The sequence below is a fragment of the Eurosta solidaginis genome, chromosome 1, assembly GCF_040869045.1.
Source record: "Eurosta solidaginis isolate ZX-2024a chromosome 1, ASM4086904v1, whole genome shotgun sequence".
In the NCBI taxonomy this organism is placed as follows: Eukaryota; Metazoa; Arthropoda; class Insecta; order Diptera; family Tephritidae; genus Eurosta; species Eurosta solidaginis.
Window position 1 is genome coordinate 187377669 of NC_090319.1, and position 25864 is coordinate 187403532.

At 39.5% G+C, this 25864-nt stretch overlaps 1 protein-coding gene across 3 annotated transcripts in view; it reads right to left on the minus strand.

The window, feature by feature from the left end:
* Positions 1-25864, minus strand: part of LOC137236957 (protein anoxia up-regulated-like) — a 1647042-nt gene that overhangs the window by 530920 nt on the left and 1090258 nt on the right. The gene's annotated exons all lie outside the window — the stretch shown is intronic.

The window sequence follows — 25864 nt, forward strand, 5'->3', positions numbered from 1 at the left end:
AGAAAGCCAATTACACGACTTATGATTTGTAGAAAAAACGGAACGGAATACTCTCTATGGTCCAACCCTGTCGAAACAGCTGTTTTCCTTGGGATGCCGTTAGTTGATCTCGATGGCAACTTATGGGTGTTAGTGGTTTCGCTTGAACGGGTCGAATTACCGCTACAACAACAACATACGGATGAGTAGAATGGGGAAAAGGGGGCGAAGAAAGAAAAGGACAGGGAGCGGGTAGGTTAAAACAAAATAATTTATCATTTTAAAATAAGCAGGTAAACCTGATTTCGGGCGACTACATCCGACAAATGCAGTCCTGCCCGATCATTTTCTTAATTATAGTAAAGTTTTAAAATTTTTTTCAGGGACAAGATACATTTGGCATTTGACAGCTTTAGGTTAATAACTCCTCGTCGCTCTCCTACTCCCTCCCTTTTCTAGCAACACATATCCTTAACCCTATCACTCGTCCTGTTCCAGTTTCTCATACTCATTTTAACCTATGATCATGTCTGCCAGATAGGAAATTCGGAAACGTTTCACAAAAAGGTGCACTAGGTAATGTTTTTTGAAAATTATCATAAGACATCCACAAAATTTCCCGAACCGACCCAAACTGGGGCGAATACATAGTATATCTTAGTACAACAAAATCGTGAAAAATATAACACATGAAAAATTGGAATTTTTTTCAAATATATTTTGAAAAAAGCAGAATTTCTCGTTTTCTTTTTAATAAAAACTAGGTAGTGCGCTGTCTTGGAAAATGTTACCAAGCTCTCTATCTGGCCGACATGATTATAGGCTAAAATGTGTATGAGGACCTGAAACAGGAGGAGTGATAAGGTTAAGAATATGAAGAGGTATAATTAGAGGGGTATGGGAGAGCAACGAGGAGATTTATAACTAAGCCTGCCATATGCCAAATGTATATATTCCCTGGAAAGAACTATATAATTTTTCTTTGGTTAAAAAAATTATCGGGCAGAATAACATGTGCCGGGTTCAGTCTTAACTATTATACTAGGAGTCGTGGCGGTCATTGTCTTGCCCTAAATTGGGTTTACCTGCTTATTTCAATATATACTTACAAACATCCGCATCAAAACTCTTTTACATTCGAGAAGGAAAATCTCCCATTAGCGCTGCAACTCGTCCGTGGTTGCGCTGATGCTCGTTTTTGCTGTCTGCCCTCCGCCCGTACGATAAACCTCTTTCGATCGCCAACTCACATCGGGACTTCCGTTTAAGGGAATCGTATTTACCACTTAAATATTTCCATTCTCGGAATAGTCCTGACTTGGCGCAAAACTCCTCAGACAACATTTTCAAGGCATTCTCCTTTTGCTTCCATGCTACAGCGTCTGACCTTTTATTTTCTAACATATGGCGCTGGTTTTCTACCAGCTCCACTAACAGCAACTCTTCATTATTTGAAAAATTCTTTCCTCTTTTTCGTTTGGACTCTTAATTCATCCTCTTTATATTTATATATAAATTAAAAACTGTATCTTCTACTTTCTGATTGCCCACAATATAATTCACAAATAAAATAATTTATTTGACATAAACAGCTGTCACACAAATTGCCATTCTAGAAAAAAAATGCGAAAGTAGTAGATTTTTCATGTGACGTTGCCGCATCTTCATCAAATGCAAGATTTAATTTACAGGGCAGAGGAGAAAATGAAAATCGGTGAAGTTCACTTTAAAGTGAGGAATAGTTTATCTGCCCGGTATGTCAATTGAGCTTTATTGGGTGGATGAGAAAATGGCCCTAAGTTAATTACGTGGTATGTACCGTGTCCACTGAATAAACTTTGATAAAATTGTACTGCCGTATAAAACAGAATTATAATATTTTACATTGAAATACATTGGCGCATAAATTCTAATAATATAAACTGCTTGAGTTTTCAAATTTTCCGATGGAGTATTATTTGTTGTATATAGACGTAATACCCTGATTACTTTGGTTAGCCATCGAGATTGTACAACTGGTCCTGGTTTTATGTTAGCTAATCAACTGAAACAGAACCATTTGAAATTGCTTTGGCCATTTGATATAAATATTTAACATCTGTAGGTAATTCTCGTTCTTGTTTATCACTGATCATACAAGGCATACTTTCCAATGCTATTGTTTCAAAACCACTTACAACCTGAAAAATAAATTTTTTAGATCACTTAAAATTAGTACAATATTCCTATTTTAATTTGATTGAAAAAATAGTATAAAATAATTTTAGCAAATGCATACCTGAAATGTTTCACAGTCTTGAATGTTTTTGTATATTTTTCACCTTCTGCTCTTGGTCCACTCGTTACTGTTTTTTCGAATGTTCTGAATAAATGACCAAATGGTAATTCATTGAAATGAAGCAAACATATAAACCAGTGCAGTGGTCTATTTAAATGCTTTTTCAAAAAGTCTTATAACACTGTAGCATTGTTTACCACAATAAAATACGAGTTTAGTATCACTAAACTATTTATTTAATAAAAACTTTATCGTGACCGTGTGGTCTACTCAAGAGATAGGGTTGGATTAATTAATTACAAATATTAGCGCTGACGATATATGTATATCTTAAAATCGATACATTGTTCGTGTTACATTCGCTGCGTAATACTAAATATTATTATGCTTTGTTCAGACCGTCAATATTACATACATGAAAGTGTACGATGTTCGCCACAATACTCCCCTGCTAGTAACGAAGTTAACGATAACGAACGGCAGCCTTACTCGTCGGCCGGAGGACGTAGTTCGCGCTGTTTGTTCCTTCCCGTTATACTCCTTTTGCGTTTCGTTATTGCTCGTGGAAGTTTTTGATCTGCTTCGGCTGGTTGAAGAATCATCGGAAAAGTATGCAGCCTTTATCCGATCGATGGAGATTTTTGAACTACGTTGTTGAATTTTCACCGTGAAATATTTGTCGTTTTTGGCAATGACTTCGTACGGGCCCTCATATGCGGGTTCTAGCGGATATCGTACTCTATCAACGCGGATGAATACAAATTTGCAATCATGTAATGCTAGTTGCACGTAGCTGTAGTTCTCATCCCGAGGAGAATGAGCGGCAAAACGAAGCTCCAATTCTTCTTATCACAACACTTAGTAGCAGCTTTTAAAGTACGGTTCCAACGCTCGCTTATACCGTTGGCCTGTGAATGAAAGGGCGTTGTACGTAAAGCTTGAATGCCCAATAAACGTGTCAACTCTCGAAACACACCGGGCTCAAATTGGCGCCCTAAATTTGTGGTGATTTTCTGTGGCACACCATACAATGCTATCCATCCACCAATAATACCGTTCGCTACGCTTTCTGTCGTTATGACGGTGAGTGGTATGACCGCAGGCCATCGTTAAAATCGGTCTATGCACGTCAAGCAATAGCGGAAACCATTGGATGTCGGTAATGGCCCCACAATATCTATATTGATATGTTGAAACCGCCCGTCACACTTGGCGTAATTACCCAGCGGTGCTTTTGCGTGTCTCTGTGTTTTCGCTTTTTGCAATGCCATACATCCACGAACGAAATTTGCAACATCTGTGTGCATGCCAGGCCATACGTAGCGCTCTGCAATTAACTTACGCGTTGCTCTGATATCGGGGTGTGAAATATTATGTAATTTTATTCTCTTTGTTCTCTTGTTCTGTGGCTAGCTGTTCGAAATCGATGATGTTTGTTTGTATTTCGTTGATGCGTGACACCATGTCAGCACTGTTTTTATCGTGGCTGTGCACATGTTGTATATCAGTTGAAAATTGACTGATGACATCCAGCTGTCGTGCTCTCTTTGGCGAAGCTTTCTCGCTCTTCTGCTGAAAAGCGAATATTAAGGGTTTGTGGTGAATATATATCACAAACTCTCTGCCTTCCAAAATGTATTTTAAATGTTGTACTCCCTGATATATGGCGGTGAGCTCTCTATCGTAGGCGCTATACTTTACTTGTGCTGTTGTGAGGATTTTCGAATAAAAACCCAATGGCCCGTCGATGATTTGATGTAATACGGCACCTACAGCTTCGGCGGAGGCGTCGATGCTCAGCGTCATCTGCGCAGCTGGTGCCATATATATAATTCAATAAGGTAGCGTTGGCTATCTCTTCTTTACAAGCGTTGAAAGCAGCTGTTGATTCGGTGGACCAATTTATAGACGTTTTGTAATTTTTCTGATTACCCTGTATTAATTACTGCAAAGTTTGTTAATTTTTTGTCGCCTTAGGAATAAACGCTCTATAAAAGTTGACCATGCCTAAGAACTTTTTTAGGTCTTTCGCTATAGCTGATAGCTGGAATTTGTCTATAATTTCCACTTTTTCGGGAGGTGGCTTAATACCTAGTGCACTCATTGCATGTCCCAAGAAAGTCAACTTCTTTCTGCCAAACTGGAATTTAGCCCAATTAATCGTTAAGTTGTTTTTACGAAGGCGTTCGAAGATGGCTCGCAAGTGCATTTCATGCTCCTCGTCTGAGCTGGAAGCTACCAGAATATCGCCGATGTACGAAAAAGTAAAATTCGATGCACGCTATGGATGTGGCGCTGAAAGGTTTGAGCAGTGTTTCTTAAGCCAAATGTCATAAATGCGAACTCAAAAAGACCGAATGGCGTTGAAATAGCTGTTTTGGCTATGTCATTCGGTTCTATTGGAGCTTGGTGGTACGCTCCTTGAAGATCGATGGCGGAGAAAATTGCTTTACCGTGCAAAATGCTAGTCACATCATGCATATAGGGTATCGGGTACCTATCTGGCACCGTTATCGCGTTTAAAGCGCGGTAGTCACCACAGCGCTTCCACTCGCCATTCGAGTTTTTTACAAGAGGCAGTGGGCTGGCCTAGTTACTTTTGGACAGCCTGCAAATGCCTTTCTCTATGAGGTAGTCGAACCCTCTTTGCTGCTTGCAACTTCTCCCCTGACAGCCTTCGGAGGCGTGTGAAAACGGGAGGTTGTCGTAATATGATGCGTGACTACAGTCAGTTGATCCTTTATTTGTATTTGTGGTTAGCAGGTCTTTGTATTCCTGTAGTAGTTTACTGAAATTATCGTGCACATTGTAAGTGAAAATTTGTTCAATATATGCTTGAGTCGTAATGCCTTTAGATTGAAGCAGGGTTCTTCTATCCAGCAACACTCCCTTTCTAATGTCAACCAGAAGGTCAAAATGTTTAAAAAAATCGGATCCGAGTATAGGTGAGTTGACGTTGGCCAGCAAGAACATCGAGGGGAATTCGTGCCGTATACCAAAAGAAATTTTAATTCTTTTCTCGCCGTACGTATGTACGTATAAAGGAAGCGTTAGCTGCGAAAAGCTTCGGAGCGTTATGGAATATATTAGATGTTGCGTAGCGCGCTGGAAGAACCGGTAAGTCAGCACCTGTGTCTACTAAAAAATTGATTTTCGAAATATTTTCTGTGACTAAAAGGCGAGTATTTTCTTCCAACCTGCTCGCGTGATCAGAAGATGCGTTTAGATTTTTGAAAACTTTTTTGGGTGCCAGCAAGGACTGCCACATTTCGGGCATTTTCCCCGTGCCTTTCGTGATACCAACAGTACTCGCCGTTGCCACGTTTCCAAGTCAGCGATCGTCTACGGTGCCTTGCAAAACTTGATTGCGATCATTTGTGTTGTCTATAATCGCCGTTTTGAATAAATTTACTTACTTGCTTTTCGATCCGTTCAATTCGTTGGCTGATGTGTGCAAATTCACTCACAGCTGATTTTGGAGTAGAGATTGCTGATATGTGCTGAAAATCATCAACCTCAAGAATTTTGTCGGCCAGCTTAACTAACTCCGGCAGTTGTGCGTCTGATGCTTGCAGTATTGCTCGTGCCTGCGGTGGTAGTCGCTGCAGCCAAAGTGACTTTAAAAATTCTGGAGTAACTTTGTTTTTGCCAAAGCGCTTAACTCATTTATGTTGGTCGTTTGTCGCCTAAATTAACTTCAGATGGTAGCCTTTGAGCCTTTTTCTGCTCACTTGCGCAATATCTTTCGATTATACATTTTTTTAGGTTAGCGTATTTTCCGCTATCATGTGGATTCAAAATGGTGTCCGAAATTTGCGCTAAAACATTCGATTCCACCGCGGCCACAACTGTGTTGAAGCGGGAACTGTCGCTGGAGACACCAGAAGCTCCAAATTGCGCCACTACCTGGGCGAACCATATTTCCAGCTGTTCTGGCCAAAATGGGGGTACCTTCACAGATACCTTGTTAACTATTGGGAATTCGACTTGCGCGCTAGTTACTGTTGCTAAAGCGACCTATCCAGTGCTCGATGCCTTCGCTCCGTCGGGATCACCGGTTTGTAGCATTGTTTACCACAATAAAAGACGAATTTAATATCACCAAACTATTTATTTAGTAAAACCCTTATCGTGACCGCGTGGTCTACTCAAGAGATCGGGTTTGATCAATTAATTAAAAATATTAGCGCTGACGATATATGTATATATTAAAATCGATACATAGTTCGTGTTACATTCGGTGCGTAATATTAAATATTATTATGCTTTGTTCAGACCGCCTATATTAGATACAGTAGATTCGCGAAAATGTAAGCTCTCGAGAAAGTTAAACGCTCGGCTAAGTTGACCGATCTTGAGCGTCCACGTAGCGCTCTACAAAATTAAATATTGGTTTAACAGTGTGTTTGGCAATAAAAACAAGTGCGGGTATTCCCCTTTTCTGTGTTATTGTCAAAGGTGGGTGGTGTTGACGTCAGCATTGAAGACATTGAAAATTGGAACGACGTTCAAATTACGGAAGATGACGAAGATTGCAAAGTCTGATAATGATAACGAAGAATCAGCTATCGAGCAAGATATGCAACAACAGAAAATGAATTCTTCGGAAGCAGTTGGATGCATCAATACCGTGATAAAGTGGTATGAGAACAATAATGATACAAATCAGATATTAGATCTTACTAATATGCGGGCGAAAACTGTCAAAACTATTATTATTTAAACCAGCTCTTACAAATTAATAAGTACACATCGACGTGCCATACGAAAAGTAACCCTTACAAAATTTTTATACTCGGCGTGCTTTGCACTTAGAGTATAGTAACTTTGATTGGATAACTTTTGGTTCTACAGGTATAAAGGAATCGAGATAGATATAGACTTCCATATATCAAAATCATCAAGTGTCGAAAAAGATTTTGATTGAGCCATGACCAACTGTCCGTCCGTCCGTCTACCCGTTAACACGAGAACTTGAGTAAATATTGAGATATCTTCACCTAATTTGGCACACGAGCTTATCTGGACCCCGAATATATTGGTATTGAAAATGAGCGAAATCGGATGATAGCCACACCCACTTTTTATATATATAACATTTTGGAAAATACAAAAAACCTGATTATTTAGTAAATAATACACCTAGAACGTTGAAATTTGACATGTGGGCTGATATTGAGATGCTTGATAAAAATTTGAAAAATCTTTTTAAAATCGGCGTGGCGCCGCCTACTTGTGATAAAATCAAATATTATTAATCATAAATCAAATATTATTAATCATAAATCAAAGATCTTTAAACTTATCGTAACAAAATTCGGCACAGAGGTTGCCTTTACTATAAGGAATACTTTGAAAAAAATTAACGAAATCGGTTAAGGACTACGCCCACTTTTATATAAAAAATTTTTAAAAGGGTCGTAGACAAATAAAATAAGTTATGTCTTTGCCAAAAAGAGCTTTATATTAATGGTATTTCATTTCCCAAGTGGATTTATAACAATAAATAGGAAAAACTTCAAATTTTAAAAAATGGGCGCGGCACCGCCTTTTTTATGACTAAGCAATTTTCTATGTTTCGGGAGCCATAACTCGAAGAAAAATTAACGGATCTTAATAAAATTGGGTATACAGATTTTCCCTATAGCAGGAAATGTTTCTTGAAAAAATGGACGAGATCGGTTAAAGACCACGCCCACTTTTATATAAAAGATTTTTAAAAGGGTCGTAGACGAAAATAATAAGATATATCTTAACGAAAAAGAGCTTTGTATCAATAGAATTTTACTTTCTAAATTGAATTATAACATTAAATTGGAAAACACTAACATTTTTAAAAATGGGTGTGGCACCGCCCCTTTCACGACTAAGACATTTTCTACGTTTCGGGAGCCAAAACACGAAGAAAAATTAAAAGATCGTAATAAAATTGGGTACACAAATTTCCATATGGTAGAAAATATTTCTGGTAAAAATGGACGGGATGGGTTAAAGACCACGGCAACTTAGATATAAAACAAATTTAAAAGGGTCATAGGGTGGGGGCATAAACCCATACTCGAATTAGTGGCAGTATCAGCTGCAGCGTTTATAGTCTGCCCGTTCAGCTCGGCGTAGCTTTCGTGCCGGTCGACTCGCCCCCAATACGGGGAACAGTGTTCCGTCCGTCGGGCGGTGGTAATGACCACTTCAGTATTTTACTGACAAACAGCGTACGAGCTACGTCACCGCGTTTTTACTATAGCTGACGAGTTGGGCTGCTACTGCAGCTGACCACTTCTTCTGAGTGGTATAGCCCTCTAACTTACAGCAGCCTACATTTGCCCTTTGGCATCAGTTTTCTCCTACTTCCACAGCCGTGTCGTATAAGTGTGACCAAGTTTTCCGCTGACGTCAGGCATTTTTGCGGGAATGGCGGGCCGCGGAGTGAAGCCACCAGGGCCATCTTCCGGCGGAGGTCGTTCGTCGACGGCCGCTGCTGATGGGTCGCCCTCGGGTGAGGAAAAGAGGTGAGCGCGAAGCAATTCCTTAAGGTGAATACTGGGAGGGACACGGCTGTGTCATCCGGAGGAAAGAAAAAGGCGGTAAGAGGTGGAAGAGGCGGAAGACTGAGTAAGTCGGGGATGGCGACCACCTCGAAAACGGTAGAACAGGAGGGAAAGGGCGGGCCGAGTAAGTCCGCGAAATCGGAGGATGAGGAGAGTATTCTCCCGAAATCCGATGATGACGCGGACTTACCCAGTCTGCCTGCATCCGAGGCATATCTCCTCAGTTGGGACAAAACTGATGTTGCGGGGGGTGCCGGTTTCGCTGTTGAGCCCAAGGTGACTACTGTCTCTGGCTCCTCAACCGACGGTTAAATAGCCGATAGCAGGTTAGAGACTGCTGCTGACGGTGAGGACGCAATCGACGGTAGTACAGCTGCGGTCAAGGATGCAAACGAGCCGGGCAAGATATTAGAGGCGGAGAAAATTGAGGAAACATTTGGGGAAAAATCGTGGAGGACTCGTGTCAGAAGGGCGCTAGCGCTTTTGACAGCTGTGGTCCCCCGCTGGCACCGAGCCTCCCAGCGTTCAGTCCGCTGGAGGTAAGACTGCGAGTGGAGGATCCCTTGCAGCTGGCAAGAGCGCTGGTGCTTCTAAGGCTCCTGGGTTGTTGCCCTCAAGAAGATCACCGCTAGCTTTAGCAAAGTGGTCTTTGGCGACAGTGGTGTAGCCCTCAAGTCTGCTGAGAGGCTGATGTAGGTTTCCTCAAAGTATGAGGCCCTCCTAATGACGGCTGTAGCCGAGAATGCTCGACTTCGCGGACAAATTGAGGCGATGCCACTACGGGGCGTCATGCTGGGGGTGCATCCCCACGCGGCGGTGGATCTGCCACCGCGGATCGTTCGGCGATGCCGCCCCGGGCATGACGGTTCCGGTTGCCATCGCACCTCTACCTACTGTGCCAAAGTCGCTTCACACCTGGTCGGCGGTCGTCAAGGGCGGCAAACCCGGGGTATCCTCGAAAGAGGTAGTCGACCAAATATGTTTAACGCATTGACGCAAATGCGTATTTCAATATTAATTCATTTATTAAATTTAAACTCTTAAAGCTAACAAATGGAATTTAAATGCATATACTTCACACCGCAAATATATAAAATGGAAAGATAACTAAGTCCACAACGGAACGAACATTTGTAGGAAATGAATTTGAATGGTGAATTTGAAGGGTATTATTCGGGATTTTGATTCGTCTTGCGGCCGCGCAAGGGCTAGGTGTGGTTCGAGAACCAAGCTCACACAAGGGTGGGGATGACCGCGCAAGGGTTAGGTTAGTTTAGGGGAATAGCGCAGCGCAAGTGCTATCTCGGTTGCTTTTATATAGAAAGATATAACTTACGATTTTTGGGATGATACTTCCTTTGCTTTTCTCATGGATTTGGAGGTGGCGTAGGTGATGATGGTTGTACTCGCTTCGGAGTTGATGATCCGATGCAAATTTTTCCCAAAAGGTAGATGATGTTGGTGGCTGGTAGATATTCGGTGTTCCACGAAACAAGAGAACAAGTTAATGCATTGCACTGGTATTTATAACATGGGTTAGTGATGGAAAGCAATTCCAACATGTTGACTGGAAGCACTGGATGGCAACTCCAGTCTACTCTACCATCAGGGTTGTATGAACGCAAGTCATAACTAGTGAAGTGAACGCAAGTCACGGATGGGTGGTTAGGTGAACGCAAGTCACGGAACCGTTGCCTATTTAAGTGAACGCAAGTCACTTAAACATGGCGCCCCCGTTGCACAGGTGCAACTGCTCTGCGGAGGCGTTGTAAGGCAGCGATGGCATTGTCGAGCTCGAGGCACCAGCGAGCATCCAACGGCTGAGGTCTACGTCGAGCAGGTGAAGTGGCGGGTCTTGAAGCCGATCGAGAGGTGGCGGCGGTGGGCTGTGAGGTTGGTCGGGCCGCTGGGGTTGTTGATCGTTGGTCGTTGACGTGCCGTTTCGGTGGTTGTGTGTTCCACCTCCACCTCGTCCGTGGATGGACGATGCAGTAGGGTGTGGTGCCACTGACAACATATCTTACACTTCTGTTCGGATCGACAGTCTCGGACATGGTTGTGTGTTCGGGCGAGGCATTTAGGGCAGTATTCGAGGAAGCTTACCTTGACGCGAGGCTCCTCTACATCCATCAAATTGAACTCCCGGCAAAAACGCAGGGCGTGGTAGCGGAAGCATACCAAGCACTGGTGCACGTTGGGGTCACGGGGTACACGGGACCGATTGCCTACGGAGACGTCCGAAGATGACGATCGATGGGTGTCACGGCTTCTGTAAGAGAGATGCGATTTAGTAAAAGTATTAAACAAGTTTGGCGGTGGTAATTGGACAGTGAAAGTGTGTCTGAATTCGGGTTAAGGGCTGGGCACCTCAGCTTGGATGGGAAGAAGACATAGTTTGACTATTGGTCGGGTGAAAATTCCCAGTTGAGTTCTAATGTCGGCGACACGTATACGATTGTCAACTCCATGGTACACCTTTTCTACTCGGCCTAGGCGCCATTCGTTTGGGGGTAGAAATTCATTTTTAAGAACGACGAAATCTCCTTCAGAAAGGTCCTTTTGAGCGGTCTTCCATTTATACCTTTTATGAAGCTCTTTGAGGTATTCATCTTTCCACCTTTGACTAAATTGGCGATGTAACCTTTTAAGCTTTTCCCATTTGTTATGGAGAGATAGATTATCGAGTTGGGCTCCGGCGCAGCCAGCAATGGCGCACCGCGTAGGAAATGTCCTGGAACGCGAGTAATTCCTGTGGATTGTCGGACATAGAAGAGAGTGGTCGGGAGTTGAGTATGGCTTCAATGCGCGCAAGCAATGTGGCCAGCTCCTCGAATGTAAAGTGGTGACCGCTAGCAATGCGTTTAAAATGCAATTTGAAGCTCTTAACCACGGCTTCCCAGAGGCCACCCATGTGGGGGGGGGGGGGGGGGGGGGGGGAATTGGGTGGTAAAAAGTGCCATTCGAGAGATTGAAGAGAGTATTTTTCCTTGATATCATCGGAAGCTTCTTTCAGGAATTGTTTGAAGTCTCGTCTGCCCTATTGGCGCCGACAAAGTTTTTCCCATTGTCGGAGAAGAGTTGTGAGGGAACACCGCGTCTTCCGACGAATCGTGAAAAGGCGGCTTGAAAGGTTTTGGTTGAAAGGTCCGAGCAGGGTTCTAAGTGTATTGCTTTGGTGCAGAAACACACAAAGACGCAGATGTAGCCTTTAATTATTGGTGCTTTACGCATACTTGACAATTTAAGGTCAAAGGGACCTGCAAATTCCAGTCCGGTATAGGTGAATGGTAAGGAATAGTTAGAACGTTCTGGTGGTAAGGCAGCCATGATTTGTGATCTCGAGGCTTTTTTGAAGATGGTACATGTTTTGCAATTACGTATGCAAAACTTAATTTTTGATTTCAATCGCGGAATGAAATATTCCTGTCTAGCAGTTCTCACCATGAGTTGGTGTTCAGCATGCATTAATAAATTATGTAGATATTGGAGAAATAAGTAGCAGAAACGTGAGGATTCAGGGACGATGACTGGATATTTTTCTTTATACGGGATATCAGAGTTGATTAGTCGGCCATCTACCCGGAGAAGGCCAATTGCGTCGAGAAGGGGATTCAGGGGCAGAAGTGAACTCCTTTTTGAGATAGTTTGTCCATTGGAAAGATGGGCATATTCCACGGGATAGTATCTGGTCTGCGCAAGTTTTATGAGACGTGTTTTTACCCAGTTAATTTCAGCCTGAGTGATAACTAAAGACTCGTAACTGATCGACTGAGTAGACTGTATGGGCTTGATTCGATGGAGGAAACGAAAAATGTAGGTTATCACTCGTAATACCCTCGGCCAAGATGAGAATCGGTCTAGGATGTCGGGTTCATTCTCCGAAATGTGAAACGCCTCAACCTTTCGTTCTTCGTGAGAAACAACGTTCAATGGCCCGGTGGTTTTAGAGCCAGTCTGGTCCGATCCACCATAGTGATTGGTAAATTAAATCCTGTGGTCTACATCCTCGGGTGCCGAGGTCTGCTGGGTTATGGTTAGTGGATACGTGGCGCCATTTAATGTTACCTACGTTGTTGATAATCTGAGATGTACGATTCGCTACATATATTTTCCAATTGCATGGTGGCTTTTCGAGCCACGCAAGGACGATTGATGAATCCGACCATAAGAAGATTTCAATATCTCTTAAAGGTAGTTGATTGATTAGATTTTTTATGCATTTGGATAATAGGACTGCACCGCACAGTTCTAAGCGCGGCAGGCTCACTGTTTGCAAAAGTTCTACTTTTGTTTTAGAAAAGAGAAGATGACATGAGACTTTTTCATCCGATTGACAACGTATATACACAGTTGTGCAATATGCTTTCTCGGAAGCATCGCAAAAGCCGTGAATTTGGATGTTTTGGTTTGGAGAAAACTCAGTCCATCTGGGTATTCGAAGTTTTCCGATAACCGGTAGGTCGGATACGAATTGAATCCACTTTTGGAGGGAGGGTGGTTGGACACATTCGTCCCATTCAGTACCTTCTAACCATATCTGCTGTAGCAATATCTTTGCCTGAATCAGAATAGGCGCGAGCCACCCTGCGGGATCGAAAAGTTTCGAAACCAAAGATAAGATTTGCCTTTTAGTTGCCTGAGAAGGTACTTGAGTGGGTTCTATGGTATACGAAAAGGAATCGTTTAATGCATTCCATCTAATGCCGAGGGTTTTCGTTGAACTTGAGCAATCAAATTTCAAGAAGTCGGAGTCAAGCAAGTCTTCTGTTGCAATATGGACAAGAAGCTCTGGATGGTTGGCTGTGATTTTCTTGAGGGGGAATCCTGCGGAGTTTAAACAACGAATGGTTTGGAATTGGGCTTGCATGCAGGAGCGAAGGTCATGTCCTCCAGACAAGATGTCGTCAACGTAAGTTTCTTTGGTGAGAATTCGCTCAGCTATAGGGTAGGGTTCCCTCAAGTCCTTGGCCAACTGGTGTAATGTTCGGATAGCCAGGTATGGCGCACAGTTCACTCCAAATGTTACGGTTTTTAAGGCGAAATCGGTAGGTTTTGTGTCGTGGCGTCGACGAAAAATAACTCTCTGATAGTGCTGGTCGTCCTCATGTAGGACGATCTGACGGTACATTTTTTGAATGTCGCCATTGAATACATATCTATAAAGACGCCAGTTGAGAATGATGAACATAAGATCGGTTTGCAAAACAGAGCCTATGTGGAGGATATCGTTCAATGACGTGCCTGAAGACGTCGGCTTGGAGGCGTTAAAAACCACTCTGACTTTGGTGGATGCACTGTCCGGTTTCACTACCGAATGGTGAGGAAGATAATACGAAAAATACTTTTCGTTTTTATGGATTTCTTCAGGAGAAGTCGGTTTCATATGTTCCAGGGCTAGATATTCTTCTAGCACATGATTATATTCCAGTTTAGGGAATAGACAAAATATACATATGCATGTATGTATATCCTACCTTCTTAATTTCATTTTCGGTCAAAGCAGCATTCCTCTCCCTGTATTATCGTCATACACGTTTCAATTATAATTTGAAGAGCTAGGAATATTGTAAACGAGCTCACATATAATTAGAAACGCAGTTTTTCTTACTCTAGACCCTAAGGATTGCTTCGCGACAGCAGGAGCAAGGAGATATAAAACTAAACCGCAGTAAAGTAATCAACATACAAAAACAGAAGCAAGTTGAACGTACATAGGGTCAAAGCATATATTGTTTTTTCACACAATGCTGTAGAATTCAAATGACATGAAAAAAAGCTTTGTATTCAGGAAAATGTATTAGGAGCACAGAAATAAAATGTAGGTAATTCTGTATATAAAAATATGAAATCAAAGTTCAAATGTCTGACAAATATTGGTTTGTATGTGCATATATATGTAGGGGCGTTTTATGAAGGGGGGGGGGGGGGGGGGATTGTGTCAGCTGGTGGCCCTTTCTGAATAGTGCGACGATAGATATATCTTAAAAACTTGCGACTCATTTAAATTTTATTAATCTATGCATAAATTTCCTTATATATAAAATCTAATTCAATTAATAAAACACATAAAATAATACGTGCATATCTAAGATTTTTATTTCCATAAAATACGAATCATGCCAAAACATATAGTCCCTAATGCTATATTTAAAAACGATATATACATTTATATAAGTTCATTCCCCTTCATATAACCTCTGTTTTGATACTAGAAAGTAAGAAGATTTATATTTCTTGGTAACAAACAACTTCTACGTTGTAAGACAATGTTCCCAGCAATGGAAAACGTTCGCTCGGAGTCAGCCGAAGTGGCTGGTATACACAGGTGTTGAAAATATCGGGATAAATTTCGCTATGGGATTTCCACCACAATATGGGATCGATATTGTGACCAACTTGTGGTTCTGCAATGTATAAATCCATTTGCGATTTAAGGTCTATTCGGTTTATTTCGGACTCAAATAGGAAGTCAAGATCCCTACTTTTTTCTGTGGCCACCGCGTCATCCACAGAAGTTCCATCTTTTAAATTACTTCTAACAAAATCATGGACTTTCATTTTTGTTTCTGTGTTTTCATATTGAAAACTTTTGTATCTTGGATCTAAAAAAACGGATACAATTGCAACTGAAATGTTACTGCTACCATTGTCCATATCAAATCGCTTCAAAAGAGATTTCTTAGCACTTTCTTTAAATACATTTTCGTTTGTCTGTTCATTAAGTGCAGGACACATACGATTTACAATTAGGCGATTTATTAATGGACGGACCAAAGGCAATGTTACCGACTTTGCACTGCACAATACAGTTGTGGCCTTTTCGAAAGGCAGTAAGAGCTTCACTAGTGTTGCCATTCCACTCCATTCGGTTTCGCTTAACTCTAACTTAAGCGCGTCGCACGGTTTTGTGATGGTTCTGTCCGTTAAAACTAAACATATAGCATTTCGGTTCAAAAGTAAACTTTCACACATATGAAGCTTAGAATTCCAACGAATTTCACATGACTGAACTAAGCAATTTTCCTTAATGCCAAGTTGTACTTGGCGTGTTGAAAGCGCAGTCTTGGCTACATTTGATCGATGGAAGAATGATGCTATATTTTTTCCTTTTGTGCATAAGTTGGTATAATCCGAAACAGATCCAAGTGCATCTTTGACGACAAGCTGCAAAATATGAGCACTACACTTAACACTGTCTGGTATATTTAAAAGTTTTTTCGCAGTCGCATTCATCACGCTTGCACTATCATGAGTTATCGCTTGTATTTTTCCAGATATATTCCAGTCCTCTAAGCAGGTCTCGACAGCTGCAGCAATATTTTCAGCATTTGGCCTTCCTGAATAGAAACTCAGATTAAACAAGTAAGGATGGCTAAGTTCGTGCGAAGCCGAACATTATATACCTAGCTTTATAGTATCATATAAATATTAGGAATACATTAAAGGATAAATATCGAAAAATATAGCACTTCCTCGATTCAATGCTGAAAAAAGGATTTACATAAACCCTTTGGTATCAAAGCGAAGAAAGCGACAAAGCATTCCACTGTTACTAAGGTGGATTAACATAAACGTTTAAGATAACATAGAAACACCTTGGCGCTTTCTTCGCTTTGAAACGACCAAAATTAGTTTGTTAATCCGCCTTATGGCCTGTTGTTTCAATTTTATGGTTTGAAAGCTTCATAAGTTGCCAATAAAAATTTTATAAGATAAATATAGTGTATTCAAATTATAATTTATATCCAAAGAATATTAAATATGCGTACCTTGCAACTGTTGGTTACAAAGTGTAACAGTGCATAAGTCATTGTTTAAATTGAAGTACTGCGCCTCAACCGAAATATAAAAATCTTGGGTACGTGAAGACCATTCGTCAATGGAAATAGAAATGCTTGCTGTTTCTTCCAAGTCCCTCGATATATCGTCACGTACTGCTTTATAAAGAAGTCGCAAACGTGAATGAATACTGCTTTCGCAAGGTACTTTGAATCCCGGTTCTAACACCTTCATGAAATCCCTGAAACCTTCTGATGATGCCAGGGATATTGGCAACATATTTGTAGCGATCAAACGTGCCGTTGCTCGTGCTATCGTTTCCTGACGTTCGCTGTTGCACATCGATGTTACAATGTTCCGCCTTTTCAGTAACAGACCGTTATTTTCCAAAATTACTTCATTTGGCTGTGTTATAGTTGAACTAAGAGTATACGTTTATTTTATTTCTAAATTATAAATAAAACTTGTGGTAATACTTACTTTTCGATCTCGCGATTTTTGTGATGTACCATCTTAAGGTGGTTATTTAGCGCAGATGTGGATGAATTAAAACATAATTCCCATTGCAAATAGCGCAATTCACTTTTTTTCCGTCCACCGACTTTTCGAAAAACTGCCACACCCAACTTCGTTTTCGACCGCTCATGTCGAAATTTTCTTTTTTACAAGCACAATTTTATTTTTTAAATGAAATTATCAATGAAAGTATTCCAGTTCTGACAAAAGTCGAAGCACAGTACTTTGTTGGCTAGTGCTTTCTAGGCCAGTATTTAAATAAAATATAAAAAATACTATTTCCTTGGACTCATGTCACATCATCTAAGACATGCGGCTTGGTGTATTTTTTTTCATTACCGATATCGAGAACTAAAATTTTTTTATCTCTACCTAAGCTGATATTGTATGATACCGCAATTAATATTGTGACGAATATTAGCATGACTAAGGGATACTATCAACTCTAAGCCGATGCTAAGCAGTCACCTGTATGTACACAAACAAATTCACATGCATATATCTGAGATACTCACAAAAGTATGCAATCATCAGTACTCACATATACACGCGCATATGGCGATGCGAAAGGCTATAAACTACAGATACACACGCGACGCGTATATCTGGTAACTAAGTAGTAAATTCTAGAAGAAGAAACGCCTATAAGTATGCGAAGGAGACAGCAGAGGGTACAAAAGGAGCGAAAGCTGTGTAAGAATCAATCAGTTTGTTTTAAACACGCTATCAGTTGCGAAGTGCAGTATAATTGTTAACTACTCTCAAAGTAGTCTAATAAAGACAATTGTGCAATACGGAATATTGGAGTGTTTTATTCAACAGTTTAGCGATACGAACGTTAGGAGAAGGTTGCTAATAGGAGGAATTTCACTAAATTAGGTACAATATTATTTGGCTGACTACGCCATGCTTGTATTATTAAAGGTATAGAATTTTCATGTTGCCATATTACACATAGTAAAAAATGAATTGTAGTATTTCGGGATCGACATTTTATAACAATTCAGGCGTTGAACCCAGGATTTTGGTGTGTTAAGCGAACAACGCCACCATAAAAAATAATATATCTTCTAAAAACTTATTGACAAATAATTCCTTATCTACGAATAATACTTTAACATATATTTGCAATTTGCCAATAAATAACATTTTACTCATTGCAAAAATGAGGTGTACAAATTTCTGGGAGAAAACAATTTATGATTAAGCTGCATTTAGGGCCTTATTCCGAAGGTTACTAGAGTATAACACCACTAATATAATCTGATAGCAACATTCTTTTAATCGGTTACGCAAATGACCAGCAACTTCTCGTATTCGGATTGCGGATAATAACGCTACCAGGTGTTATCATCTTGTTAACACGCAAAATTACACGTATTTGCTAAATATTTGTTTAAACAAAATGACAAAAAAAAATAAATCCATGTCAATGTGCAAAAATTTCTAAACAATATTAATAATTTCTAACATAAAATTTAGTTCACATTTTCATTTTATTCTCACTTGCGCATTGTTATGAACTGATAACGATTTTCGGTTTCATAATATTCCGATAACAGAGACTAGGCGGGTAAGGGGGTCGGAATATTCCCGCGGTAGGTATGCTTGTCGTAAGGGGCGACTAAAATACCAGATTCAAGGGGTTGTGTAGCGCAGCCCTTTCAGGTTGCCAGCGCAATATATACCTTCTCCAAGCCCAATTGTCAACCTCACCTGTCCGTGGCGAATCCTGTTTCATAAACAGCTAAGGCTCTGGAGACCCCGCACTCCTCATGGCTCTAGGGGGTGGGAGGGCGGGATGACCAGGAAGGTCACATGTGGTCATAACAAATCGTTCGCGAGATGTTCGGGTTTGGTACCAAAACGTACCCGATGCATTGCTCTGTAAAAACGTTTTAACGCAATAAGTACCCCACACACCTTTTATGAACATGAACGAGTGCTGAGTTCTGAAATATTCGCAAGGGCAAATTACTTATTATGAATTCTTCAAAACATGCACGCACTGCTGTCAATTGAGTCCATTTCAAACAAAAAAGTACGAATAGCTTGTGAAATACATATGTATGTACATATTTATTTATTTATTTTTTTTATTTAGAATGTATGGGTGTACATGTAAGACTGAGTCTTTTAAAGTACAATACGAAATTGGAAATTCAAATAAAAAAAAACAAATTTTAAATCTTAGGTCTATTACAATTCTCAAGTAATTTACAACATAAACGTATTATTTTAAATTAAAAACTGATTTAATATTAATATTATGTTTGTAATTTTAAAGTTAGAATTTGAAAAATTTAGTAAAAGGAAAAATAGAGGAATGAAATATGCATAGATCAAGTCAGATCGAAATCACTTTCACACTGTAGAAATAAAATAATTGTGAATTATGCTTCTGTAGTTACATCTACCCATAACAGCTTTGACATCTTCTGGAATTGAATTCCAGAGCCTAGCAGCATTAACGAAGAAAAGCCGTGAAGAGGACAGGTATTTATATTTAGGGATTATCAGAGTTTGATGCCTTCTGGATCTTGTTAGCATTAATTTAACGTAAAGGTATTCCGGAGCTTTATATTCTAAAAGCTTATACATGAACGTACAATTTCTAGCAGCGAGATAGTTGGAAATAGTACACCCCAGAATTTGGGTCTTCCATGCAGTGATGTGATCATATCTTTTGAGTCCGTAAACGTAACGCGTAACATTGTTAAACGCAACATCAATTTTGCGCGACGAAGCAGAATCTAGCTTGTTATATACAAGCTCAGAATAGGTGATGTGGGGTAGAATTAGTTGAAGTGCCAATTTCTTTCTCGTCTCAAGAGGCGTAAATGAAGCGGACATTCGTAATCTACGTAGAGCAATATACACTTTGCTTACAACTTTGTTTATATGGTCTGAGCAAGTCATCGTAGAGTTTACAACAAATCCCAAATTTTTAACCTTTCCAGTAATTACTAAATCAGCGTTACCAATATACAACTTTGGGATATCTTCTACATGCACTACACTGCTACCTATAGGCAACACATATGACTTAACAGCATTCAAACAAAGACAATTAACAGTAGCCCATTGTGAAATAGATGACAGATCACAATTAATTTTATAGCACATATCTTCAACAAGACCGACACGACTGGACAAATACAGTTGTATATCGTCAGCATAGGCATGAACCTGTACATGCTGACATACGGAGAATACATCATTGACAAAGAGACTAAATAAAAGGGGACCAAGAACAGATCCTTGCGGTACACCAGAGGTAACGATACTAGACAAAGAGGACGTAGAGCTGCAGGTCACTTTCTGAGTTCTTCCAGCAAGGTAGCTAACCATAAGGTTTAGAGCACTATCAGAAAACCCGAAAAAATACTTAAGCTTTTTGCAAAGAATATCATGATTCACTAAATCAAATGCTTTCGAAAAGTCTAAAAGGCAAAGGAGTGTAAGATGTCCTTTGTCGGACTCCATCCTTATGTCGTCCATTATTTTTATCATAGCTGTAGAACAGCTGTGTTAAGGCCGAAATCCAGATTGCAATGGGGAAAGTAGTTTATTCCGTTTTACAAAAGCAGAAATTTGTATTGCCATTAAGGATTCACACACTTTCGAAAAAGTTGGCAGTATGCTTATCGGTCTATAATCACTTGGGCTCGTGGCATTCCTCTTTTTTTGAATATGTATTATGACAGCTTTTTTCTATTCCGTTGGGAAAATCGCAGTTGTGAAAGTGTGATTTATTATATGAGTCAGAGTTCCTATAATAATCGGCAATGCTAGCTTCACAAACTTAAGAGATATCCCATCATTTCCTATAGCAGTCGATTTAACCATAGTGAGGGATTTTAACACCTCAGACTCGGTTACTCCTTCAAATTGAAAATGCTCATTTGTGCTAAGGTTATCTACAAATATCTGTGGAGGGGAAATGGGCATATCTCTAGTGGCACTTGCGAAGTAATTGTTCAGTACATTGGGGTCTATTTTACATTCCTCCTGTGCTTCACCATGAACATTAAGCCTTTTCAAATTGCTCCAGAGTTCCCTTGTCGGTAACGACGGACTAAGTTTGGCATCGCAATACACTCTCTTTGCATTTTTTATAATTACGTTTGCTTTGTTACGGCCAATCTTATACTGTGCCCAATCATATGTTGTTCTAGTTCTTCTCCATCTGGCATATAATCTATTTTTAGTTTTTATTGCTGACCTAACTACATTGTTGTACCAGGGGCAAGATGTATTTAAAGCTTTAATATTTCTAAGGGGTACATGCTTATTAAATAATTGGGTTAAATTTGTATTTAAAAAATCAAGTTTTTCGTCTACAGTCCCATATAACCAACGTTCAGACCAATTAACGTAAGACAGACTAGCGTGCAAATCACTGACGTTCACCGACTTCAAGTCACGATACACGAAAGTACTACAATTAGGACAATTAAATGACACATCAAGTGAACAAAAAAGCAAGTCATGGTCCGATATAAAAAACATCTGGTAAAATTTTAAAACATGGTCAGAACTGGATGTAATAACAAGATCTAATAGGCTATGTTTACGCGGCGTAGGCTGCCAACCGTCCCATCTCCCTTTTGTACATACGTATATCCATGAATTTATATCTATTCCGTATCTTGTACTGTATTTTATTATGGAATTGTATTATAGTGAATTACCCGCATAATCCATGAATTGTATTTACCCTTTAAATTCCCTATTGGGAACACTAATGGACGTGTGGCAGCCTCCACCGCGAAAATCCACCAAATTTAATTCGCCGCAAATGCAGGATGGCGATCTGGCATGATCGCCATCTGTCAGAAAACAACCACCTTTTGGTCATATAGATTTTTTTATTGTCGCTGTCATCTAAAAGGAAAAATCCAACATCTTTTGCTTTCGACAAAACAATTTGAAAATAAATGAATTGGCAATAAAGTCCAGAATATTCGTGGAAGTTTTGTGTCGCTTAATTAATAAAAATATATTTATAATTCCTAGTATTACAAAGTTAATGGTGAATTGGTAAAACCTCAAGAATATTTAGTGAAAAGATCCATCGAAATCGTAGTGAAACTGTGTTGATAAAGCTACTTCTAGGAATCATTTCAGGCACAATATAGCATAATCTGTGCAATTAAAGCTTGCAGATTTGTAGGAGTTATTTTGCTACTTCTGAACTCGGAAATATTTAATTAGGAAGAAATACAAGTGACATTAATTGAATGTCCTAATACGCTGTGCTTCTCTTTTATACGTGTTGCATTGGTTCTAAATCACAAACAAGTAAACTTTGCGCTGAATTTAAAGAGCGTTCAAAATATTTTTAAACTATCTAAAGCTCCCCAAACGAGCGATTGAAACCGGCCTGTTTACGATCAACATAAACCGACGTCCTTTGTGGAACCACGGAACAAGTTGGTGAATAGCATTATTGAAGGACTAGGAAAGAACAACCACAGAATCACCGCCATCGCCGTCAAGGAGTCATTACTGTCGGGCACATCTTCAGAAGTCTATACCGTCCGCAACCCTACCTACATGCCGGTGAGTAACACCCCCTTAAGTATCTAATGGTCCTTCGTCGCCATTGACGGAACCAGCGTTTTTCAATAATATAAAAAACACGTACATACATTACGTATATCCCCCGACTAAAATTTGGTGGCTCCCGCCAAATCCAAATTTCTCCCGCCAGAATTACAATTTCCCGCCAAAAATACATTTATATATATATATATATACAGTATCACCCCCATATACACCTGTACGTAAAAGCGGTGCATTAAAAAATTTCGAGGCAAAGGACTAGAGTTGTTGGCATATCTCGTTGGAATGAATCTGTTTACTACAGTGAGACCTGCAGTAGATACATGGTCAGGTAGTTTAGCTGTGTAAGAGTCACTTAAAAGAAGGTTTACATTAAAATCACCACATATAACATAACGCTCATAATCAATTATATACGTAGATAAAACAACAAAAACCGAATCTAACATGCAACACTTATGAGGGTTATACACACATGATACTAATGCTTTAGTTCCGTTGTTAGAAATTTCTGCAATAATAAATTCCGTTTCATTGGGATTTGAAACTGCCAAGGTTTTAATTGACCGGTTAGACCTGCAATAAATTGCCACACCTCCGCCTCTTCTGTGTGAGCGGTCATGCCGTATTAAATTAAAGTGGGGAATACTGTAATGGAAGTCAGAAATAGCAGGGTTAAACCACGTTTCCGACACACAAATGACATCAACTCTAGAGTTTCCAAAAATATCCCTAACATAGTCCAAATTTTCACTGTTGAGACTTCTTGCATTAAAATGTATAACATTAAATCCATTGGACTGGCGGCATAAAATTTCTATTAAAGCTTTATGACTTCCATTAATGTTGCCAGTCGATGTCCTATAGGGGTTTAAGTCCATCACACCGAATGCTTAAAAGAGCAACCACAAAATTCATGTAACACAAAAACAATATAACACAACAGAGATAAAATATGATCGCGGCTTAGAAAGGCATATACAAGTTTAGAGTAAAAAGAAAACAGAAGAGCAGATGAAAGAAGCAAGAAAATTAGCAGAGAACATAAAAATGGGAATGTAAACAAATAGTGTAAAGACAGCAAGGGGAAGAGAGGAGAAACGAAACAACATATAAGTGACTTAATTACTAAGCTTAAATAATTATACACTTGTTTATACATATCATGCTTCATCTCATCCCCGCTTTTTAACCTCACAAAGACTTTGCCACGAATAGAAAATGCTGCCGCTAATTGTTTTTTCCGCCTAAGCTCTGATGCATTCGCCATAATTTCACGCTGCATTTTGGGTAAACTCTCATGTACATGAATAGAGTTATATCCCGGCATATCCACATCAGAGAGTGACAACGATTTCTTTTTGTTTTTGCAGCATAGAGCTATTGATTTCAACAGTTGATTGCGCTCATTTGCTGTGAACAGCTTCACAACGATAGGACAAATATTAGCATATTTTTGGCCTTTGCTTTTCACGTTTCGCAGCCGAAAAGCGTCGCGGAGCGGTGGATGTTTGTGCTCAGCTGCTTTACAAATTCTCCCAAAAATTTCACTCAAACACTCACCAGGTTCTTGTGGAATGCCATTTATTATAACATCGGCAGCAACTGCGTTGCTTTCGAGAGCGCAGATCTTTGCCTTAGCAGACGTCAGTTCTCTGTGCATAGAGAGAACATCACCAACAGCATTTTCGAGAACAACAACTCTTTTCTCTACTGCAGCAATGGTCATTTTAAGATCTGCTGTTTCAGCTACCATCTCACTTATCTTCTGCATAATTCTCTCCTCCACTTTTGACACTACTGCAGTCAACCGCTCAGTTTGCTGTTCAAGCTTACGCACTATCCACTCATGTACATATATAAGCTGTTTTAAATTACTATTTAAGGTATCATTTAAATTGCTGCGAAAAGCGAAGTAATAACAAAGATATTAGACAAAAGAAAATATGTTCACGTTCGCAAAGGGGTGTATGGAAGGATTTGGTAAAATAAAAGTATATTCTTAAAAGGCTCAAATCTCATACATAGAGAGTATGTGAATGGGTAGCAATTTTTTATGGTGATAAGTCTTTTTACTATGGTAAGCATTTTTCCCAATAGTTAACGGCAAGAACACGAAATTATATACACCTCATGTCTTTCAAAAATTTCCTTTTCAACGTACTTTGCCACTGATTGACACACGCTCATACAGGCTTGTTGTTACATATTTCTTGCCTTTTGCAAATGCTGACACATGGCTTGTTTTGCTTGCTTTAATTATATATATCTAGTGGAAAAAATCTATCAAAAAAGTATTTACATATGTTAAAACTTTCTTTCTGGTAACTATATTTTTGAAAAAATTAATTTTGGTTGAAGCAAAATCCAAATGTTGCCTACATAATATTTATTTAAAAGTTTTTTATATCCACTTACAAGAAATTTTGTGCTCCTGATACCTATAAAAGAAGATTTAATATAAACAGGTAAATATCGTGACAAAAATATGGTTGACCATCATCAACCATGCCAATATGGAAAATACAGTATGCTGCATATTGTTACCATGCAGAATATGTATCAGGAGCGAAAAATTTCTAGAAAGTGATTGTGAAAAAATTTCAAATGAAATATTCGGTTTATGGTAACCGATTATGTGCCAAAAGTCGACTAGTCGCAGCAAATCGAGTAGTCGGTTAATCACTGCTAGACGGTTAACCGAATATCTATATTCGGTTAAAAACCGTGCAAACGGTTACAACCGGTTAGTCGGTTAATCGACTAGTCGAATAAGTCGACTTTTTTCAAGAGCCCTAGCCGGGGTACGGCAAGGAACTGCGCCGGCCGCGCTCATATATATGTATATATATAAAATATTTTTTTAGTTTATACAAAAAATCGGGAAATAATAACTTAATTTTTTTTAATTTATTAGTAACAAGTTGGCCGTAATCTAATTCCCGAGAGTACTTGTATTTGCAAATTTGGTTTTCTGCTGCTATATATAATAATTTAAATTATTTTCCATTTGCACAACATTTTTGTTCAATCGAGGTCAATGATTATACTTGACAATTAACAGAAAACACGTGCATTGTGGATATGAAAAGTGTGATATCTTAGGCTTAAACGTCAAACTTATGAACAGCTGTGATTAACTAATTTTCTACCTAATTAAATTGCATTCATCCCCGTCTCTTTCTATCCTTCGCTA